Here is a 13,421-nt window from a genome sequence, read left to right as displayed (position 1 = left end):
AGAGGAGAGCTAAAGCAACTGTATGCTGGCCCAGCCTCCGTCCCTATTCAGTGTCAGGGCCTCTGCACATGGGTTAGTTGAGCTTCCTCCCAGTATGGCAGCCTCGGGGGCCAGCAGTTGGCTTATACAGCCACCAAAGGCTCAAGAGCAAATACTCCAGCAAGTGAAGAGAAAGCTGTATCTCTTTTATGACCTAGCCTTGGAAGCTGCATTTTTCTGCATGGTGTCACCTTTCACCACACTCCATTGGTTGAAAAAGTCACAAAAGCTCTCCCAGTTCCCAGGGAAGTGCCGGTGGAGGGTGGCAGTGTGGGGCGTGGAAGAGACTGTTGCCACCATCATTGTGAAACACAGCCGGCCACACTGACTCAGCACAAATACAGATGTTTCAGAAGCCAGACTGAGCAAAGGTTCAGCTCTCAGCTCCGAGTTCCTTTTCCAGTGGTTGCCATCTCTCCTAAGAGGGTGAGCGCTCGGGCTGCTAGGTCGGAATTGGAGGGAAAGTCCAGGGTCTAGCTTAGATCGCCTCTTTCTAGAACTCTTTTCCCTCGGTGACAATCTTGATTATTTGTTAGCAGAGGAGCAGGTTCACAGCACTTGTTCAGTGTATGCATATTGAACAAAGTACGTGAACGCCAGCGGGTCCTGCTTTGAAAGAGTTTTCTGAGCAAACCAAAGCGCATTAAGAGAAATTTTTCTTCCTCCCCCCGCCCATCTTTTACTCATCAAAGGTGTACCTAACTGCCCGGCAGAACTTTTGATCGGGTTGAGACAAGCAGTTAAAACACAGAATAGAGCCCTGGCTGGCGTAGCTTAGTGGATTGAGTGCGGGCTGGGAACCAAAGTGTCCCAGGTTCGATTCCCAGCCAGGGTACATTCCTGGGTTGCAGGCCAGAACCCCCAGCAACCGCACATTTCTCTCTCTCTCTCTCTCTCTCTCTTTCTCTCTCTCTCTCCCCCTCCCTTCCCTCTCTAAAAATAAATAAATAAAATCTTTAAAAAAAAACAACCACAGAATGGATTAAAAGCGAATTGTTTTACAGCCTGAAGTGAAGAAATTCGGTGTGTGGTTGAACCTCTAAAACACCTGTTCCAGAGATCTGTGGCTCACATTTGATTGTTTGAAACAGTAAACATGCCTTTTGAGTCCCTCCTGATGGGGGTGCCAGGGTCACTGCCACCCCATCTCACACAATAGTGTCTGGTGCATCTGGAGCCCAGTCAGTGTCGCAAACGTGAATGAAACGTGCTGGTCAGGTTCAGGTTGCTCAGGGCCGCTGCTGGAGTTCAGCTCCGGGGCAAAGCTCAGGGGACAGAGAGTAGCCCTGTGGTTTGGTTTGGTGTTTGAGCCAAACCTGAGGCTCCGTCTTCCTCTCGCTCCACTGTCCTGGCCTCTCAGCACCCTTCTCCCATGCAGGTCCCATGTCCTCTCCCAAACAGCCCGGGCGGGCCGCCCTGCCAGGGCTCCTGCTCTCCGTGGCCCTCTGCCTGGGGCCTCGCCCCTGCGCACCCACAGGGCCGCCTCTTTCCACTGTTGAGAGCTCATCTTGAAAGCCCTGGCTGGGTGGTTCAGTTGGTTGGAGCATTGTTTGGTAATCTGAAAGGTCGTGGGATCGAATCCTGGTCCATGCATAAGCCTAGGTTGCAGGTTGGGCCCCAGTAAGGGCACACTTACATCTCTCTCCCTGCTTCTCTAAAATAAAAAAAAATTTTAAAAAAGCCCCTTTCTCCAGGAGAACCCTCTTGATCACAAGTCCCTGTCCTCCCCACGGTCCTCTTCTCTTTCCGAAATGAGTCCTTGGGCTACTCCTTCAGGAAGGCACACTCCCTGACTGCAGGGGCCAGCTCTGCCCTTTTCTCCAGTCTTGCAGCTGATTCTCTGGTTCCTCATCACTGCCCCACACTGCTTAGGCCCTCTGTGAACACCGGTGGTTGGTGGCAACTCATTTCTCCTTCAGTCACACAGGGACAGTCCCGTGCCATGGGCAGAGCCTCAGGCCCACCTCAGGAGGCCTCGAGGGTTGGTAAGCTATTGAAGTTCTTCCCTATTTCCTTGCTCTGGCCTCTCCCCTCAGACCACCTAGTAACCAGACGGTGAACACTGGGCACAGCACGCCAGTGCCCACCAGTGCCCGCATCCCTAGGAGTCAAGTTCAGGGCGGCTGTGAGGAATAAATGGGGTGTTCCTGAGATGCTCGGCGGCACAGCCTCTGACTGTAGCAAGCAGGGGACATGCTGGCTGCTCTTACTATCACTGTTTCACCAGAGTTGACACTGACCTTGAGTCTGCACTGTACTATGCGTTTTGGGGTGCACGTCTGGGGGGCACCTACGTTCACTCTCCAATCCCCTAAACCAGATTTGAGCAGCACCCCGGTGGGAAGCCAACGCTCCACCACCCACCTGTTGCTCTCCAGCCCTCAGCCTCCCCTCTGAGTAGCTCTCCCAGCTCTTGGGTTCACCAGCCCCTGTCTACAGCTGCTTCTGGTGCACCCACATGTGACCTCGCTTGTCTGACGAACTCCAGGCCTGTGGGTCTGTCTCCAGCTCCGGCTCATTTCAGATGTCTGTTCGGCCCACTTTCTCTGCCTGCACCCCAGCCCCCCTCACGCCCCAGACTGCCTGCACTCTGCCCCACGTCTGCCTGTGGGCTGAGGGACCACACTCCCCCCACCCTGGGGCTCTCAGAATGAGAAGGGCCGAGAGGGAGGGCCAGGCTCTGGGAACTGTTATCCCTTCTCTGCCCGACTTTTTGAAGGGACAGGGAGGAGATGAAGTTTCTGTCCTAATTTCAGAACTTGAAGGAGACTCAGTGCCCTGGACAGGGGCTGCCTCCTTTCAGCCCGGGACTGGGCTTCTCCGGCCCCCTCATTCCCGGCTGCGCCATTAGTGCCCAAGCCTTTGGGGGTAGTAGACAGGGGGAATTGGTGGTGAGGGGGCCAGGCGACCTCTCCCAGGCCGCTGCATCGGCCCTCCCCCTCCCTGCACCCTAGGTGCTGGCTTCACAGTTCTAAATGTATCCCCACACCCGCTGCCAGCACCTGGGGGAGGTGAGAGAACGGGGGGCACAGGCTGCCTGCCCGCCAGGGCCTCCGCCCCCTCCCAGGCGCCTCCACCTGACAGGTCTGGGCGGGCCAGGGGCTCCATGCCAGGCCCGCACCTCTCCCAGCTCCTTCCAGGTACCCTCTCCTGAGGCCAAGACTCTGGGTTTGGATCTTCTGCGTCTTGCTGACTGCCTCTGTCCCTCTCCCCGCACCGCCCCGAAGTTTCGCCTTCTCCTTCCCGCCTGTCCCCTTTCCTCCCTGCCCCTCCCCCACTCTCAGCTCCCGGCGCGTCCTAGCCTGACCACCGCGGGCCTCCCCTCCACCCTTTCCCTAGGACCCTGCCTCCCCTTCCCTCCCGCATCCGCGCGCATCCGCCCGGGTGGACTCACCTCCACGCTCTCCTCCCAGGGGCCCTCCCCCTCCCCTCCTCTCTCCATCTCTGCCCTCCTCTCCCCTACTTTTCCCTCGCTCCCTCTCCTTCCTTCCTTCCTTTTTCCCTTCCTTCTTCTTTCTTCTCTTCCCTTTTCCTCCCCCCTTTTTTCTCCCACCCTCCCCCGTCCTCTCCACCCTCCCTCTCTTTCCCTCCCCCCTCCTTACCCTCCCCCTTCCCTCCCTCACCCATCCCAGCCCTCCCTCTCCCTCCCCTTTCTTCCCCCTCTTCCTCTCCTCTCCTCCTCCCTGCCTCCCCCCCTCCTTTCCTTCCCGGGCAGCCTCCCCCCCGCCCTCCCCTCCCTCCCGCTCCCCCTCCATCATCAGTATTCCGCTCCCGTCTCCGCCGCTCTCGGCTGCTCCCGGTCGCTGCCGCACCGTCCCAGGCGGGGGCCGGGGCCGGGGCCGGGGCCTGGGGGGGTGGGGTGGGGGGAGAGCGGCGCCGGCGGCCCGCGGAGGGGGAAGGAAGGAGGGAAGGCTGGAAGGAAGGAGCGAGGAAAGAAAGAAGGAAAGAAAGGAAGGCGAGAAGGAGGCGCGCGGCGGGCCGGCGGGCGCCGGGCGGGCGAACAGGCGGAGCGGCCCCGACCCCCGCGCCCCGCGCCCCGCGCCCCGCAGCGGCGGCGGCTGCCGGAGCCCCCGCCCCATCCCGGAGCCGGGGCGGGGGGCGAGCGCGCGCGCCCCGGGCCGGCCGCAGCCCCGCCCCCCGCGCCTCCCCGCAGCGGGCCCGCACCCCGCGTCCCCGCGCCTGGCTGGGGGGGTCCTCCCCCCGCGGGCCGGGCATGCTGCCCCCCGGAAGGAGCCCCTGTCCTCGCTGTGAGTAGACGCCGAGGGGCGCCGGGCCAGGGCGGGGGGCGGGACCGTGGGGGGCGCGTGGGGGGCCTTCTCTAATTAGGGGACCGCGGTCTCGGGCCTCCTCGGGGATGGGGGGCGGCGGCAGAGGACAGTGGGAGGGGCCTGATGGGGAGCCGTGGCGCGTGGGGGGAGGCAGCCCGGGGCGGGGGGGTGCGTTCTACGAGCCGGACGGGTTCTGCCTTAGGGGGGTCGCCGCTGCCTGGGGACCGGCAGGGGTGGGGGTGCACGTCCCGCGGCCGCTGCGTATCCAGCTGTGGGGTTGAGGATGCAGGCTTGTGGTGGGGGGGGCTCGCGGGTGTAGGTCTGGGCCCCCCTTTCTGGGGCGGGAGTCCGCGTTCTCCCCCCCGTTGCCCCTCCCACCCTCTACACCGCTACTGCTTGGGGTGGGGGGGCACGCCAGTGATGGGGGGGGCGAGGCGGGCACGGGGTTTCCTTGGTGACCGCGCCTGGCAGGAGCGGTTGCCTTGGCAACCGGGGAGAACCGGGGAGTTTGGGAAGTGAGAATGGGAAAGATGGAGGGGGTGACTGGGGAGCGAGACAGCCCCCTCCCCAATCTTCAGCCCTTCTCCCCTGGGCGCCCCCTAACCCCTGCTGGTCAGCAGCCGAGCCCTCTCCCCAAGCCCCGCTTCCTTGACCCCATTCCGCTCCCGGGCCTTCTCTCCTTGGGCACGTGTCTCTCCGGGACCACTACCTTCCTCCCTCCGTCCTTAGCCCTGTCCTCTGGGGGGGGGGGGGGCCTCTCCCCACTTGCTGCCCTCCAGAGCCTCCCCCCCTCACACCGCTCTTCTGGGACCTTCTGACTGCACCCCATCTTCCCCCCAGAATCCTCTCATCCTCGCCCTCTCTGACTCCCCCCCCCATACTTCTCTCCCCTGTCCCTCTCTCCAGGAGACCCCAACTTCAGCCTCCTCTCTGTCCGGGACCCCCTTCTACGACCTTCCTCCACGCAGCACCCCTGTCCTTGTCTCCTCACCCCGGGGGGCTCCCCAGTCCCAGACCTCCCAGTGCCAGGGCCCTCGTCCCCGGAACCTCTCCTTCTCCAAACCTCAGCTCCTTCCAACTCCCCATCAGTCCCGGAGCCAGAGGCCCGGGCTCTGTCCAGGGTTCCGCCCACGTCTCCAAGCCCCCTCTGCCGTGGGCTTCTCTCGGGTTGGGGGCCCAGCCAGTCTCCCTCCAGGGCCCGAGTCCCGCGGCCCGGACCGGACGCCACCTCGCCCACCCACCCCAACCCCTTCTCCCTGCCACTCCCACCTGACCCTTCGCTCCCCACCCCCACCTCCGCTTCCCCTGCCCTGCTCCCTTCATCCCCAGTCCCGCTCTCCCGAGGAGGCTTTCTCGGGGTGGGGAAATCCCCTGGGGAGAACCCAGCTGGGAAGGGGGAGGGGGAGGGAGCCTCAGGGCCGCCCCTCAGCCCCCACCCCGCCCCCTCCCCAGCTGGGAGCTGCAGTCGAGCCTCCGCAGCGCCCCATTGCTATGCGCCTCACATCCCAAGTCCCGGCCGCGCAGCCGCCAGACGCGAGCTCGGGCTCCAGCGGCAGCTGGGAGTAACCGGAGTGGCTTCCCTTCTCCTCCAGGCAGCCCGGAGCACCCTCTCCCGCACCCCCCCCCCCCAAAAAACACTCCCCCTTCCAGGACCGGGACCAGGATCAGCCCCTCCCTCTTCCCGTAGCATCTTCTGTCTCCTCGCTTTTTCTAACCTGCATCGCGCAGCCTCCTCTTCCCCTTCCCACCTTCCTCCTGCTCTTCCCCGGGTCTCCTCGAAGCCTGGCCACCTGACTGTCCATGTCCCTCGCATGAGGGACAGAGGGTGAAGCAGCAGAGAGGCCCGAGAGAGACTCTCGGCCGAGGCGGGGAAGGTGGGACTCAGAGAGCCGAGGCACGGTGAGAGAGGGGCCCCGCTGACACACACACACACACACACACACACACACACACACACGGAGTTACTTAATTTCCAAAAGAAACAGAGAGTCGGGGAGCCTGGGCGACACCGCCGGCACACAGTGGAGGCAGGAGCAAGGGGAATGGAGGCACAGCGCGTGATGGCCAGAGGGTCCCGGATCCGTCCCAGGCGCGGGGTGGGAGCGTGTGAGAGAGGGACACAGAGGCCCGTGTAGGCAGAGGCGCACACGCGTGCACACACAGTCAGTCGCTGGCAGCCAGAGACCCCGTGTGGCATCAGAGACCCGGTCACACCCGTGGTTGCGGCGCCTCGAGTCAGCCAGCGGCCGGCAGGAAGCCCCGGAGTGCGGTTCGCGCGGGTAGAGACGGGCACAGCCCGTCGCCCCGAGGCCTGCAGGGGAGACAAAGGCGGCCCCTCACGGAGAGAGGCGCTGGCCAGAGAGCTGGACTGGGGACCTCGCACTCACAGAGAGACACGCGCGACAGGCACACGAGGGGGCCTCAGGGCGGCGGTGGTGCAGCCGGGTGCTGCAGATACCGTGGCAAGGCCCAGCGTGAGAGGCGCACGTGTCAGCTGGAGGGGGAACCAGCCCCACCGGACCCCCGGAGCCACCCTCGGCCCCAGCTGGAGGCAGCTGGGAAGTCAGAGCGCTCCCGGGGGTGCCCTTGCTAGCCGGCAGGACAGCGGAAGGATGACCTTAGGCACGAAAGGGCCCCTGACACATCTCTGGGAAGTGGAGTCCGGGCTCAGCAGACGGTGCGCGCACACTCTCGCGCACCAGCGGAGGCCGTGCTGAGTTCTCAGCCCCTTCCAGGGCCCTGGCTCCAGGCCCAGCCCGGCCGCGGCCCCCGCCTCTGTCTGCCCTCCTCCCCACCCCCACCGCTCACCTGTCGTGCCTGCTGGGACCGTCGTCATTTCTCCAGTCTTTCTTCTCTCTCCCCCACCTCTCCGGGCTGGTATCTGTCCTAAGGTGTCACCTGGACTTCCCGTCTGTATCCAGCCTCTCACCTGTCTCCACCAGTCCCATGGGCTGACCCTTCAGCCCGGCCCCCAGTCCGTGCCTTCCTGTCCTCACTCATCTGTCTTTCTCTCTCCCGCCCCATCTGCTGTGAAACCTGCCTCCGGGTCTGCCTAGTTTAGCAGGTCTTTGTCCCCGAGCCACCCTCCCTCTCCTCCCACTGGGTGTCCTCCCTCCTCTGCCCCCTCTCCCCCGCACATGCTGGCCCCATATCCCTGAGCCTGCCCACTAGTGCCCCGGGGGGCTTAGTGTGATTCCCCCAGGGCTATCAGTGGGTTTCATTTGTCATTGTTTTCCAACAGAGTAGCAATTTCACATAAAAATCCATTCTCACCCTGACTGGTGTGGCTCAGTGGCGTGAACATCGACCTGCGAACTGAAGGGTCGCCGGTTTGATTCCCAGTCAGGGCACATGCCTGCACCGCAGGCCAGGTCCCCAGTGGAGGGCATGTAAGAGGCAACCACACATTGATGTTTCTTTCCCTCTCTTTCTCCCTCCCTTCCTCTCTGACTAAAAATAAATAAATAAAATCTGTTCTAAAAAATCCATTCTCATCACAGGAAAAGAAAACTCTGGCTGGGGTGATGGATAAGGAGGCCCACGGAGGTGACCACTCGAAGATGGGGAAGCTTTATGTTGTTCTTGTGATACTAATAGAATGTCACATTCATTATTTCTCCAAAAAAATCCAGATGACCAGCTTTTTTATAAAAAAAAAAAAGATTTGATTTATTTATTTTTAGAGAGGAGGAAGGGAGAGAGAAAGAGAGGGAGGGAAACATCAGTGTGTGGTTGCCTCTCACTTGCCCCCTACTGGGGACCTGGCCTAAAATCCAGGCGTGTGCCCTGACTGGGAATCGAACAAGCAACCCTTTGGTTCTCAATCCCCTGAGCCACACCAGCCAGGGCAGATTACCAGCTTCTTTTGAAACTCTCCCCCCAACCCCAGCGGCAGGCCACCTGTCCCTCCCCGCTCTCACTCACTGCCGGCCCATCTGCCGCACCTGCCGGCCCACTATCCCACCATCAGCTGGACCTTCCCCCCTGCCATTGCTCTTCCCCTTCCTGTCTGCATGGCACGCTTTTTGCCTTATCACTCTCCCCACACTCCCTCCCTGGGTTTCCTCCCACACTCGCAGCCCCTGTGCCAGGGTTCTCTGCCCAGACCTCGCACTCCGTTGTGCCCAGCCGGCGTTGCCCTGGCTCTAAGCTGCCCCGGCGCTGGGCCCTGCTGTGGGACCGGGCTGCAGAGCACAGGCAAGGGCTCCTCCGATCCCAGTCACCTGATCGGTCACCGAGGGCCCTGCCAATGTGCCAGAGTCCTCGCTGCCTGAAGCCACCATATTGCCACCCGTCCCCAGTGGGTTGGCCGCCAGGCCAGCCCTGGACCCCGCACTCTGTCCCCGGCATGCATGTGTCAGGTTGCCAGGTTGCACGCCAGCCACAGGCAGGGGTTGGTGTCTGTGTGTGTGGAGGGAGACGCACTTGGAGGTTTACCTGGCTGAGCGCAGATCTCAGAGAACGGGGCGGGGGGGTGGGCAGAGCATGGCATCACACTGCAGTGATGGCCCGGGACCCTGTTCCGGAGGTCTCACCTCCAGGTCAGAGGGCAGAAGATGACAGGGCTCAGAGCCGCTGTCACCTTGTCGGGTGCGGGCAGCCTGTCCCCCCTTTGTCTCTGGCAGGATAGAAACAAACTCGTCTCTCAGGCCAGGAACACTCCACCCGCTGTGGGGAGAAACCCCTGCCCTCCCCTTCCCGGTCCCTGAGAGGGTGTGGCTCTGCCACACAGCCCAGTGGCGGGAAAGTGAACAGAGAGGCAGGATGCCCCTTGTTGCCTGGAAACCTACTCACTACTGTTGTCATGGCAGGCGGGGGTGGAGGGGCTGCATGGAGGCCTGGGAGATGGGCTGTGCTGGGCCCTGCAGTTGGGGAGAGGTTGGAGTCTGTTTCCCCCAGGAGGCCTGCTGAGGGTGAGAGAGCTGGTCCTGGTGGGCGAGTGGGGAGCCTGTATTTGACCCAGATGCTAGTGGGGCTGGGGGCAGAGGCACAGCCATGCCTGGAATTCCTGTCTTGGCTGTGCCCCCAGAACCTCTCAGTCCAAGGTCCTGCCCAGGGAGTTCAGTGGGGGCCCAGAGCAGCCGCAGGTCTCCTGGAGTGGGGGTGGGGGACAGACCCCAGGCATGAACGCAGAGATGTGCCCCCTTCTGTCCTAGAACCCTCGAACTCGGGGTGGGAGACAGTAATGATGACCTCACAGCACCTTGCGCCTCTCAGGAGCCAGGCTGCGTGCTGAGCACCCTGCAGGAATCCGCCCGTCTGTCCATTTACTCCTCCCAGCAGCCCTGCAGGGGAGGCACCGTCATCACCCCTAGTGAGGAAACTGAGGCCCAGAGACATGAGGCCCCTTGCCCGAGACCACAGGGCTGCAAGTGGCAGAGCTGGGGCTGCAAGCCCAGGCCTTCCCCAGCGGCGACCCCTGCTTTCCAGAGGGGAAACTGAGGCCCAGAGAAGGAAACACGCCAGTGCACCAGGCCCTCCCCGGGGGAGCAGGAATTGTTGCTAATTACGACAATTAGATGGTCAGTAACAGGTTAGTAACAGCGGACTCCCAGAGGACTGGCCTTTCAAGGAGACCCGGGAGTGGCTCCAACCCAGGGGCTCCGGCCTCTCCACCCCAAGGCTCTCTCAGGCCCCGAGGGGAAGGCCCTCCCCACCCGACTCTCTCAGTGGACTTTGCACACCCAGGTTGGAGGGGGGTCCAATCCATGTCCGGCCGCAGGGAAAGGCAGAGACTCTAAGGGCCCCTCAACCTGTGATGAATGAGAGGTTTTGATTCAGCCCGAAAAGCTGGAGTTAGGCGTGGGAGGCGGGGGACAGAGTCACAGAGTGAGGAAAGGGTTTGTTCTTCCGGGCCAGTGAGGACAGACGGCAACTTTTCATATTGCTGTCCTTCAGTGCCCAGCACTGAGCCTGTCCCCACAAATCCCCACCCCCGAGCTGGGTGTCATCACCCGCACAGACAGAGCCTGAAGGGCAGCAGGGGGACCCCGGGGAGAGTCAGAGTGCCAACCCAGGATTGGCTGGGGGCAATCTCTCTCCACCTGTCTGAGGGCCGGTGCATACAGCTGTCAAATAACCTCACAGAGAGCTTTCTCTGCGCCAGGCACTGCTCGCGGCCCGGCCTGGGGATCGGACCACCGAAGCCCTACTACACTAGGAGGTAGTTGGGCTATTTTCCCCATTTTACAGATGAGCAAGTGAAGGCCCTGAGAGGCGGTGTCCCCTATCCAAGACCGTCAAGTTAGACCATCCAAGTTAGTCATCATCGGTGGTTGAGGTTCTGACCCAGTCTGGCCCATCCTTACACAGAGCAGGGTGGGAGGGTGGAGGGGAGGTCCTTATTCTTCCTGAAGACCCTCGACCCCTCGCTCTTCACCCCACCAAGGCCCACCAGCTCATCACCTGCGTTTTTACAAGGCTGCCAGGCCATCGGGCTCCCGTTGATGTCTAAGAAACAAAAGTTGCTAACTTTCTGTTACTTGTAGTAGTATCTTCCCCCCCACCTTTTTAAAAAATATTTTATTTATTTATTTTTAGAGAAAGGGGAAGGGAGGGAGAAAGAAGAGGAGGGAAACATCAGTGTGTGAGAGAAACATCAATAGATTGCCTCTCTAAGGCGCTGCAACGAGGGACCTGGCTGGAAATCGAACCCGAGACCTTTTGCTTTGCAGGATGATTCTCAACCAACCGAGCCACGTCAGTCAGGGCAGTAGTACCCCCTCTTTTAAAGATAAAATAGTAGCATTCCCCGTGAGACAGAAAACGGGTCGCAACATTGGCCTCCCGGAGCCAGCAGGGGCGAAAAGGAGCAGGAGGAGCGAGGGAGGCCGGACTCAAGCCGGCTCACACCCCACCCCTCCCAGGCTGCAAACTCAGCCTCAGGCACCCCTGCAGAAGCCTTGGCGATGGCCTTGGCGATGACCTCTGTTTTGAAAATCACCAGTACCCGGCGCAGCCCTGCATCACACTCACACCCAGGTAGACTCGGTTCAGGGGTGTTAAGCTGCCCCCACCTCCCAGAGTCACACAGCGCGCAGGGAACCCGGAGGATCAGCCTCCGCCTAGAGCCGCCTGGGCCTGGGTGTTCCTGGGTACAGCCTGGACCTCGCCCTGCCTCAGTATGACCTTCTGGAAACGGGGCACGCGGCCTCCTCAGCACCTCCCATGACACGGGCATGTCACACTCAGTCACGTTCCAGTCTTGGGCTGGGCTTTGATGTGACAGCCCCCGCACAGTACCTGTGCCGGTGTCACAGCAGGAGCCCGGGCTGGGGGGGGGGGGCGGCTCAGGCAGGAGCTGGTTCCGCTGGGACACAGTTCCCAGTGCTTAGACCCAGTTAGCGTTGTCTGACACGGTCACCACCACAGCCACAGGCACTTGTGGCCATTCACATCTAGACGAGTTTCAACCACATGAGCAATTCAGCCCCTCAGTCACACTCGCCAAGGGTGGGTGGGGGCAAGAGCACGGCAGCCGCACTCGCTGGTGGCCCGCCATACTGGTCAGTGGGTGGCAGCGAGCGCGACAGACAGTGACGCATCCAGACACCGAGACACCTGCATGCGGGGAGTAAACAGCCGCGCCCTCAGGCCTTCCTGCGTCCCAACCCCTGCCCTCCCTGCCCCGGTTGGTATGGCGCCTGTTATTAATTCCCATTTCTCAAGGGAGGAAATGGAGGGACGGCCAGGGACTGTCACCAGGTCCTGCTTTACAGAGGAGGAGGTGGGAGCCCAGGATGGTGGTGACCACACGGGCTCGCTCGTGTATCCCTCCGCCACTCCTGCCCCATCCTCTCCCTTGAAGGACACGGGCCCGCCCCCGCCTCACCTCCCACGGCTCCTCCAAGCTCTGCCCTCTGCTAAGTTCTGCTTTCGCCTTCACTTTTCACTGGTTCCCTCCTCTCCGTCCCCATGGTCTGCACGACCCCAGCCACAGGCGCATCCTCTCCCCAGGACCCTTGGCCCAGCTCCTCCCCAGCGTCCAGCCCATTCCTGCGAGTCTTTCCAACCCCGAGCTGACCCCGCCCTCCTCATCCCAGCCCCCACACCCCAGCCTCTGCGCCAGCGGTGCAGGTGGACGTCTGTGCCTGACTCCGACTCCACGGGGCTCCAGGGCTCCCACCTGCCTCCCCAACCAGCGGGCCTGGGCACGCGTGCGCCCGTACGCCTCCCGCAGGTCCTTCGGAGCTCAGCCTCGCTGCTGTCACTGCCCCCGGGCCAGGGGCAGTGCCCATCCAAAACACTCCAGCCCCAGCCCCCCATGCTTAGTCTTTGAATGTTACCCACGGAGTCCACTAACTCCCTAGAGACAAAAAAAAAAAAACAAAACAAAACCCAGGACTCATTGGCCCCCATGCATGGGGTTCTGGCAGGGGACCTGGCAGAAGGGGGTGCTGGCTCGCTCATTCTTTGTTCAGCAAGTATTGACTTTGGGGTGGGGGGTTGTCCTAGGCCCTGAAGACCAGCAGTAAACAGGCCACACAAAGCCCACTGCCCCGGGTGCTCGCCTTCTAGTGGGGAGACAGACAATAAGCAGAGAACAAATCATTGTCCATCAGGTGACGCCAGACATAATAGGAAGGCTGTAAAGGGGGGGGAAAAAAAGCAGCAGAAGCCCTGGCTGGTGTGGCTCAGTGGATTGAGCAGAGGCCTACAAACCAGAGGGTCACAGGTTCAATTCCCAGTCAAGGCACATGCCTGGGTTGTGGGCCAGGTCTCCAGTAGGGGGTGCACAAGAGGCAAACACACATTGGTGTTTCTCTCCCTCTCTTTCTCCTTTCTTTCTCTCTTTAAAAGAAAAAAATCTTAAAAAAGAAAAAGAAGCATAAGTGGGGCGGGGACGAAGAAGCCCTCTCCAAGGTGGCATTGCATTGCAACAGAGACAGAGAGAGCCTTGTAGACCCAAGAAGGACCGCTCAGGGCAGAGGGGGCAGCAGGAGCAAAGGCCCTGGGGTGGGAATGTGCCCGAGGTGTGGGAGGAGCCTCAGAGGCCACAGGGCCAGGAGCCACTCAGTAAATACTGGTTAAATGAACACAGGAAGACTGAATAAACAACGGGGCCTCCGAGCAAGAGGGCAGTTGGGGGAGAAAGAACAAGCCCGAGCCTCGGAG

At 61.6% G+C, this 13,421-nt stretch overlaps 1 protein-coding gene across 1 annotated transcript in view; it reads left to right on the top strand.

Annotated features, from left to right (window-relative positions):
- The first annotated feature begins 4,192 nt into the window (after window positions 1-4,192).
- LRRC4B (leucine rich repeat containing 4B) overlaps window positions 4,193-13,421 on the top strand; it is a 36,762-nt gene continuing 27,533 nt past the window's right edge. Inside the window, exon 1 of the mRNA XM_036012611.1 lies at window positions 4,193-4,286. The gene's annotated coding sequence lies outside the window, so the exon portion shown is untranslated. The remainder of the gene's footprint in view (window positions 4,287-13,421) is intronic.

This window comes from Phyllostomus discolor, chromosome 12, assembly GCF_004126475.2.
Source record: "Phyllostomus discolor isolate MPI-MPIP mPhyDis1 chromosome 12, mPhyDis1.pri.v3, whole genome shotgun sequence".
Taxonomy (NCBI): Eukaryota; Metazoa; Chordata; class Mammalia; order Chiroptera; family Phyllostomidae; genus Phyllostomus; species Phyllostomus discolor.
The sequence above is the reverse complement of the archived record's forward strand: the minus strand, read 5'-3'. Positions and strand labels throughout refer to the sequence as shown.